Below are 9268 nucleotides of genomic sequence, written 5' to 3' on the forward strand. Positions count from 1 at the left end.
CTCCCACCCCTCCTCCACCTCCTCCTCCTCCGAATTACCATCCGTGGGCATGGCGCGTTGGTACTCTGGCGCATATGGCAGATTTGATGCTAGGCTGCCTATCCCGTGACCCTCGCGTTCAAAGAATTTATTCCAGCACCGATTCAAGCAAAATCTTTCCACTCTCATCCCTGAAGAGGAAAGGAGTGTGAGAATGCATGAATACCAGCAGGCCCTGGTGCACAAGCTGAAACAGTATTTCCCTTCTGACAGCGCTAGCGGCAGAGGGCGTACTTCTGCGGGACAAGTAGCGAGGGAGAGTAGGCGACCAGGCAGCTTGTCCAGCACTGGCAAGGGTACGCTTTACAAGGCTTTTGCCAGCTTTATGTCACCCCAGCAAGACACTGTCACCTGTCCCCAGCCTCGGCAGAGTAGGGCTGATCTTTACAGAAAGATGGTGAGGGAGTACGTAGCTGACCATACCATCGTCCTAAATGATCACACAGCTCCCTACAACTACTGGGTTTCAAAGCTGGACATGTGGCACAAACTGTCGCTGTACGCCTTGGAGGTTCTTGCCTGCCCTGCCGCTAGAGTGTTGTCCGAGCGGGTTTTCAGTGCAGCTGGTGGCATCATCACCGATAAGCGTACACGCCTGTCGACTGACAGCGCTGACAGTCTGACGCTTATTAAGATGAATAAAGCCTGGATTTATCATAATTTCCAATCTCCACCAGGTGAAGGAAGCTCAACCTGAATAATGTATGCACTCCTCCTCCTCATTTTCCTCCTTCTCCTCCTCTTTGTACACTAAAGCAGAGGAAACTGGCTATTTTTTGACAGGGCCCACTGGCTCTAGCTATAGTACTCTATGCATTTAATTTTTCTGGAGGGCCACCTACCCGGTCCTCTGTTTTAAACAATTTTTGGGACTGCCACTTACAGGCACTCAATCTATTCCATTTTTCTGGAGGGCCACCTACCTGCTCCTCTGGTTTGAAAACTTCTTTGGACTGCCACATACAGGCACTCAATCTATTTAATTTTTCTGGAGGGCCACCTACCTGCTCCTCTGGTTTGAAAACTTTTTTGGACTGCCACATACAGGCACTATCCAAATTAAATTGTCTCCATAGCAGCCTCCACACGTTGTCTCCATTGCTACCTCCAAAAGTCGTCCATATAGCTGCCTCCATACATCGTCCCCTTATCAAACGAGGCAGGCAGAAATTTGGGTTGTTTTCATGGATTCCACATCAAAGTTGCTAACTTTGTCGCCACCCTGCTGTGTTATCTACAAAATATACTGGCAAACTTTTATGATTAACCGATATTATTTCAGCGCTTCTTGCGCATCTGTTGATTACACTGCTGTGTAATCCACAAAATATACTGCCAAACTTTTACCATTTACCGATATTATTTCAGCGCTTCTTGCGCATCTGTTTACATTCCCCTCACCCGCCATATCCCAAACTTATAAGAACGCTACTACACTTAACTTGGTGGAGGCTGGGACCGAGTCTGACCCTGGGGCTGGTCATATACTGCCGACGCCGAGGATTGCGGGGCCTACCTCGGTCCAGGTCTCAAAGGCCTACTATACCTCCTCCTCCTCCCACCCCTCCTCCACCTCCTCCTCCTCCAAATTAACATCCGTGGGCATGGCGCCATCAGTCGGTAGCTCTAGGCACAGCAGCAGTGCCGTCGCTAAGCGACAGCAGGCGGTGCTCAAACTGCTGAGCCTAGGCGATAAAAGGCACACCGTCCAAGAGCTATTACAGGGCATTCCACATCAAACTTGTTAACTTTGTCGCCACCCTGCTGTGTAATCCACAAAATATACTGGCAAACTTTTATCATTTACCGATATTATTTCAGCGCTTCTTGCGCATCTGTTTACATTCCCCTCACCCGCCATATCCCAAACTTATAAGAACACTACTACACTTGATCTTATACAAAAGGTTCTTAGAAGTGCTGTTTGGGGAGTAGCCTAGAGACAGGGGCTTGGATTGGCGAAAGCTCGCCTGGCAGCGGAGCGCCAGCTCCATCCCAAGATCCAACTAACATAGTTTTAACTGCAGCACCTTTAATCTACTACTAGTTCACTGCCTCCATACATGGTCCCCTTATCAAACGAGCTGTGTCAGGCAGAATTTTCAGGTGTTTCACCAGATACATAGTGGAACTTGGCGCGTCTGTCGCCGCCATGCTGGAGACCTGCAGTTGCAATCATAGAAGCGCAATATGGATGCCCCATACTGTCGCTCTTAATCATGGAAGTCCTCTCCATGGCTGCCTCCAAATGTCGTCCCCTTATCAAACGAGCTGTGTCAGGCTCATTTTTTGGGTGTTTCACCAGATACATTATGGAACTTGGTCACTATGTCGCCACCATGCTGTGTTATCGACTAAATATACCGTCAACCTTTTGTTCACAGAGGAAATAATTTCAGCGCTTCTTGCTCACCTCCTTTGGTTCCTCTCTGCCACCCATTGGTTTGAAGCCTGAGTCCATTTAGGGTATGTCGCCATGCCACTCTCTAGCCTGCCGCTGCTGCCTCTGCATAGTCCCCTATAGTGTCAGGGCCAATTATTGGATGTTTTAGATGCTATCTAGCCTCATTCGGTCACTCTGTCATGACCATGCTGTTGCCCATAATTTTGGCATAATGGTGCGTTTAAGCAGCCTCAGAGGCATCCATGCATGCTGCCCCTGCTGTTTCCTGTCCATTTCCGTGGTGTTTCCATCCTTTTCTGAGGTTCCCAGGTGTTTGGCCAAGCTTCCCTGTGCAGAGCCTTGGTCCCCTTGAAAAATGCTCGAGTCTCCCATTGACTTCAATGGGGCTCGTTATTCGAGACGAGCACTCGAGCATCGGGAAAAGTTTGTCTCGAATAACGAGTACCCGAGCATTTTAGTGCTCGCTCATCTCTAGTATTCACCCTTTAACCCCTGTACAGGGGTACAGTTTATATGGACTTTGCTGCAACAAGGACACAAGGCCGCTACCTTACAAGTCAGGGGCAAGTCAGAGTATGAAGTAGCAGGCAAAGAACAGTCATAGACAGTCTGAGTTTGGACAGGCAGCAGATATGAATCCGAATCAGGTGAATCCTGGGTTGCTTTTAGAGTAGAACACAGAGTTAGGCCTCATGCTCAAGAACATATTTTGTGGCATGATAAATTGCATAATATGCATCTAGCTCATGGCCCCATTTACATATTGCAAATATATTGTAATTAGGAGATCCTTAGTCTTTCTTTTATTTCTCAAACTGAATATCTCTAAGCTTGATAACCCTCTTTTATATTCTAATCCATGAATACCCTAGTACATTAGTGAAAAAGCTAATAAGGAAAGCCAATTACTTACATAAAAAATGTTGACACACTACCCTGTATTTCCCCCAATGCTAAAACATTAATAGTTAAGTATCTACATCTTAAAACTGATTTCGTGAAGTCACTATGCTAATATTATTTATGATGCTTTGCATATGATCTCAGTTTAGATACTTCCTAAAACATGAGCAAGTGACCCATATTCCTGGTATGCCCCTAGTTGTCCTCTGATTTGATGATACATTTCTTATGTCTAGGGGCCATGTTTGATTTTGTTATTCATTGTTGTACAATTATGGAATTGCTAGATGAGGACATATGTTTGTAGATAAATTAAAATGAATAGATAGAGGACACAAGGTTTGATTTCTCTTTTATAAAACATAATAGGAAATAGGCTGTGGTATTTAACTGGTTCACGACCGCCCGCCGTGTATTCATGGCGGCGGTCGGGTCCCGGTGCATGGAGAGGGCTCATGGGATGAGCCCTCTCCATAGCCGGTAAGTCTTTGCTGCATATTGCTGGTGTCACCGCGATTACTGCCAGCAAAGCTGCCGGCAGCTCCAAAAAGATAGCGGCGCATGGGAGCCGCCATCTTTCCCAGGATCGTCGCTCCCCGTGACGTCATCGGGGAGCGGCGATCCATCGCCATGGCAGCCTCGTGTCTTCCAAAGACCCGAGGCTACTTCGTTTTAACCCCTTCATTACAATGTGCTGATAGCACATTGTAATGAATGAGGAGGAAAATCCCCATATACTGCCATACTGTAGTACAGGGTCGGACTGGCCCACCGGAGGGCCGGAGAATCCTCCGGTGGGCCCCTGATATCTCCCCTCAGATTGGGATGGAGGCCCCTGCCAGTGAGTGATAGCCCTGGTCCTCGATGCGGCCGTGACACGGCCACTCGAGTACCAACTTTGATGTAATACGCGGCCGTTTCTGTGAATGTGCGACGCGGCCATTTTTTTCCCGCCCCGCGTCGCACTGTGACCTCTGATGCGCGGCAGCGTGACAATGCACTCACGCTGCTGTGCGCCTTGTTCTTCAGAGTTCCTCTGTCGCTGCGACAGGTAAGTGGATTTTATTATTTTTCTCTTCTAGACTAAATATATCATAGATATATCATATGGAAAACATGTAATAAGGGACTCCAAGGGGCCACTAGAAGACTATATACAGGGGAATCTAGGGGAAATATACAGTATAGTATAGCATAATATGTTATAAGGGGGGGGGGTATTGCACATATACATATACAGCATAGGAGTAGTAGTACTGTGCTGTGCCCATATATACAGGATAGGAGTAGTAGTACTGTGCTGTGCCCATATATACAGGATAGAAGTAGTAGTACTGTGCACATACACTCACCGGCCACTTTATTAGGTACACCATGCTAGTAACGGGTTGGACCCCCTTTTGCCTTCAGAACTGCCTCAATTCTTCATGGCATAGATTCAACAAGGTGCTGGAAGCATTCCTCAGAGATTTTGGTCCATATTGACATGATGGCATCACACAGTTGCCGCAGATTTGTCGGCTGCACATCCATGATGCGAATCTCCCGTTCCACCACATCCCAAAGATGCTCTATTGGATTGAGATCTGGTGACTGTGGAGGCCATTTGAGTACAGTGAACTCATTGTCATGTTCAAGAAACCAGTCTGAGATGATTCCAGCTTTATGGCATGGCGCATTATCCTGCTGAAAGTAGCCATCAGGTGTTGGGTACATTGTGGTCATAAAGGGATGGACATGGTCAGCAACAATACTCAGGTAGGCTGTGGCGTTGCTAAGATGCTCAATTGGTACCAAGGGGCCCAAACAGTGCCAAGAAAATATTCTTCACACCATGACACCACCACCACAAGCCTGAACCGTTGATACAAAGCAGGATGGATCCATGCTTTCATGTTGTTCACGCCAACTTCTGACCCTACCATCCGAATGTCGCAGCAGAAATCGAGACTCATCAGACCAGGCAACGTTTTTCCAATCTTCTACTGTCCAATTTCGATGAGCTTGTGCAAATTGTAGCCTCAGTTTCCTGTTCTTAGCTGAAAGGAGTGGCACCCAGTGTGGTCTTCTGCTGCTGTAGCCCATCTGCCTCAAAGTTCGACGTACTGTGCGTTCAGAGATGCTCTTCTGCCTACCTTTGTTGTAACGGGTGGCGATTTGAGTCACTGTTGCCTTTCTATCAGCTCAAACCAGTCTGCCCATTCTCCTCTGACCTCTGGCATCAACAAGTAATTTCCACCCACAGAACTGCCGCTCACTGGATGTTTTTTCTTTTTTGGACCATTCTCTGTAAACCCTAGAGAGGGTTGTGCGTGAAAATCCCAGTAAATCAGCAGTTTCTGAAATACTCAGACCAGCCCTTCTGGCACCAACAACCATGCCACGTTCAAAGGCACTCAAATCACCTTTCTTCCCCATACTGATGCTCGGTTTGAACTGCAGGAGATTGTCTTGACCATGTCTACATGCCTAAATGCACTGAGTTGCCGCCATGTGATTGGCTGATTAGAAATTAAGTGTTAACGAGCAGTTGGACAGGTGTACCTAATAAAGTGGCCGGTGAGTGTATATACAGGATAGGAGTAGTAGTACTGTACTGTGCTCATATATACAGGATAGGAGTAGTAGTACTGTGCTGTGCCCATATATACAGGATAGGAGTAGTAGTACTGTACTGTGCTCATATATACAGGATAGGAGTAGTAGTACTGTGCTGTTTCCCATATATACAGGATATTAGTATTAGTAGTGTACTGTGTCCATATATACGGGGTAGGAGTAGTAGTACTGTCCTGTGTCCATATATACAAGGTAGGAGTAGTAGTACTGTGCTGTGTCCATATATACAGGATAGGAGTAGTAGTACTGTGCTGTGCACATATATACAGGATAGGGGTAGTAGTACTGTGCTGTGCCCATATATACAGAATAGGAGTAGAAATACTGTGCTGTGTCCATATATTCAGAATAGGAGTAGTAGTACTATGCTGCGTCCATATATACAGGATTGGAGTAGTAGTACTGTGCTCTGCCAATATATACAGGATAGGAGTAGTAGTACTGTGCTGTGCCCATATGTACAGGATAAGAGTATTAGTACTGTGCTGTGCCCATATATACAGGATAGGAGTAGTAGTACTGAGCTGTGCCCATATATACAGGATAAGAGTAGTAGTACTGTGCTGTGCCCATATATACAGGATAGGAGTAGTAGTACTGTGCTGTGCCCACATATACAGGATGGGAGTAGTAGTACTGTGCTGTGCCCATATATACAGGATAAGAGTAGTAGTACTGTGCTGTGCCCATATATACAGGATGGGAGTAGTAGTACTGTGCTGTGCCCATATATACAGGATGGGAGTAGTAGTACTGTGCTGTGCCCATATATACAGGATGGGAGTATTTATTAGGACTTTTATATAAAATATTTGATAAGAGGAACACTAAACAGAAGAAGAATATCTAAGGAGAGCATTATTTAAAACATAATTAATAAGTAGGAGCACTGTAAAACTGTATAGATGAAATGATTAATTGGAAATGATATATTATGTAATTGAAGGGAATTATGTCCAATTTAATTTATTAGGTGTATCATATTATTTACTCAGAGGTGTGTATTGTAACATACTGAGGAGCGCATTGTAATATTTGATTTATGGAGAGGGCACAGTATGGTTTTTGTTATGGGGGTATATTTGATATTTGTGGGGAACACAGTGTGGTCAGTGTTGTGAGTGGTGAATATTATTTAGGAGCACAGAGTGGGACATTATCCAAGTGACATTATGCTGTAGTGGTGGTGATATTTTTAGTTGCACAGTGTGGAGATGTGCCACACAGATGAAGGTATCTGGTGGAAAATTCTCCATTGTTAAGAAAAAAAGGGAGAAGTTGTCCTGCAATTCAGTACCGAAAGGAGAAGACGTGTGACATGTGAGGTACTGAATCCCACTTCTGAGTCTGGTAAGTGTAATTGTTAACTATCTAGACTATTTCTATAATGTCAGTACCTAGTTCTTATGTGGTGCAGAGAATATACGGAGGAGGTGAAGGGTTATAGTTCGTTATTCTTATTGGTAAGGTAGTGCTAAGCACGATGCAGCCGCTGTGAACTCCTGGAATATTTCTAGGTAGCAGTATGGTGGACCCCCAGAATCAATTTCTCTGGTGGGCCCCAGGCACCCCAGTCCGACCCTGCTGTAGTATGACAGTATATGATAGGATCGATCAGACAACCTAGGGTTAATGTACCCTAGGGAGTCTAAAAAATAGTAAAAATAAAAATTTAAAAAAAGATATAAATATAAATTAAACAGTAATAATCATGAACACATTAGGTATCAACGCGTCTGAAAATGCTCGATCTATCAAAATATACTAACGGTTTTTCACTGCGTTTAACTTCGTAACGGAAAATAGCGCACAAAGTAAAAAATGGCACTTTTTTGCCATTTTGAAAAATATTTTAAAAATCTATAAAAAGTGATCAAAAGGTCGTACGGTCCTAAAAATGATATAATTGAAAATATGATCAAATCTTGCAAAAAAATTACATCACCCACAGCTCCATCCAACAAAGTATAAAAAAGTTATTAGCGCCAAAAAAAAATAAATTTGTACAGGAGGTTTTAATTTTTGTAAATGTATAAAAACATTATAAAACCCATACATATTGGGTATCCCCGTGACCGTATCGACCCAGAGAATAAAGTAAACATGTTATTTGGGGCGCACAGTGAAAGCCGTAATATCCAAGCCCACAAGAAAACAGCGCAAATGTGGTTTTTCACCATTTTCACTGCATTTGGAATTTTTTTCCCGCTTCCCAGTACATGGCATGGAATATTCAATAACGTCACTACGAAGTGCAATTTGTTATGCAGAAAATAAGCCATCACACAGCTCTTTACGTGTAAAAATAAAAAAGTTATACATTTTTGATGGTGGGGAGTAAAAATAGAAATGAAAAAACAAGAAAGGGCCCGGTCCTTAACCGGTTAAAAAACAACAGGTGAGCTTAGCAGGTGCTGAAGATTTGGCATGGAAACCTGTAAAACCTGTTTGTAAGAAAAACTTGCAGTAGGATCATGGTTTTGAGGAACATGGCAACGTTTAGACTTGGAGGTTAATTCTGTATAAACAATATTCCTAATATTTTACGTGGTATAGTATTGTAGAATTTTTACATAAAACTAAAGTAATCCAGCTTATCTTTGACACTTTAAAGGGGTATTCCAACAAAGACAAGATTCTTAAATATACTCAGGATAAAAAAGAACACATTCTCCAATTCACTCTTATTAATGAAAATACAGCATGTTTGCAGATATTATTCCATTTTGGTTGGCCCTGGATACGACTGTAAATCTTCTGACTATGGTCGGATTCTTCTTATGAATGGCTTCTCTTGTCTGAACTCTGGACTCTCTGCCTCCTGCCTCTCCCCCTGAATTACAAGACAAGATCAGGCACATCCTGTCAGCAAGCAGCAGTGTGCATTTTTTATTGTTGTCGATTTTCGGGATGTTATCCTTGGTTTATTTGGGATTATTTCTATGAGTAGGGGATCTTTTAGGAGAATCCTCCCAAAAATTCCCCAACTCAGAGAAATAATCCCAAATAAACCAAGGATAACATTCCGAAAATCGACAACAATAAGAAATATTCTGGTCCTGAGCAGGCTGAGGAAAGTGGAGACAGGTTTGGGAATGAAGAACAAGAGGAAAGGGGTAAGGAAGTGTGGACACCCCAAGTGCCTCTGCTGTGTGAAATGTGAGCCAAAACCCTCACATCAATGTCAACTGGTGAGCAATTTACGATCAAACAGGATTTATCATGCGGATCGGATTTCATTGTATATGTGATAAATTGCAACTGTGGTCTCCAGTACGTAGGTCTCCGAGTTTCCCTGAACGG

This window comes from Engystomops pustulosus, chromosome 4 (genome assembly GCF_040894005.1).
Source record: "Engystomops pustulosus chromosome 4, aEngPut4.maternal, whole genome shotgun sequence".
NCBI lineage: Eukaryota > Metazoa > Chordata > Amphibia > Anura > Leptodactylidae > Engystomops > Engystomops pustulosus.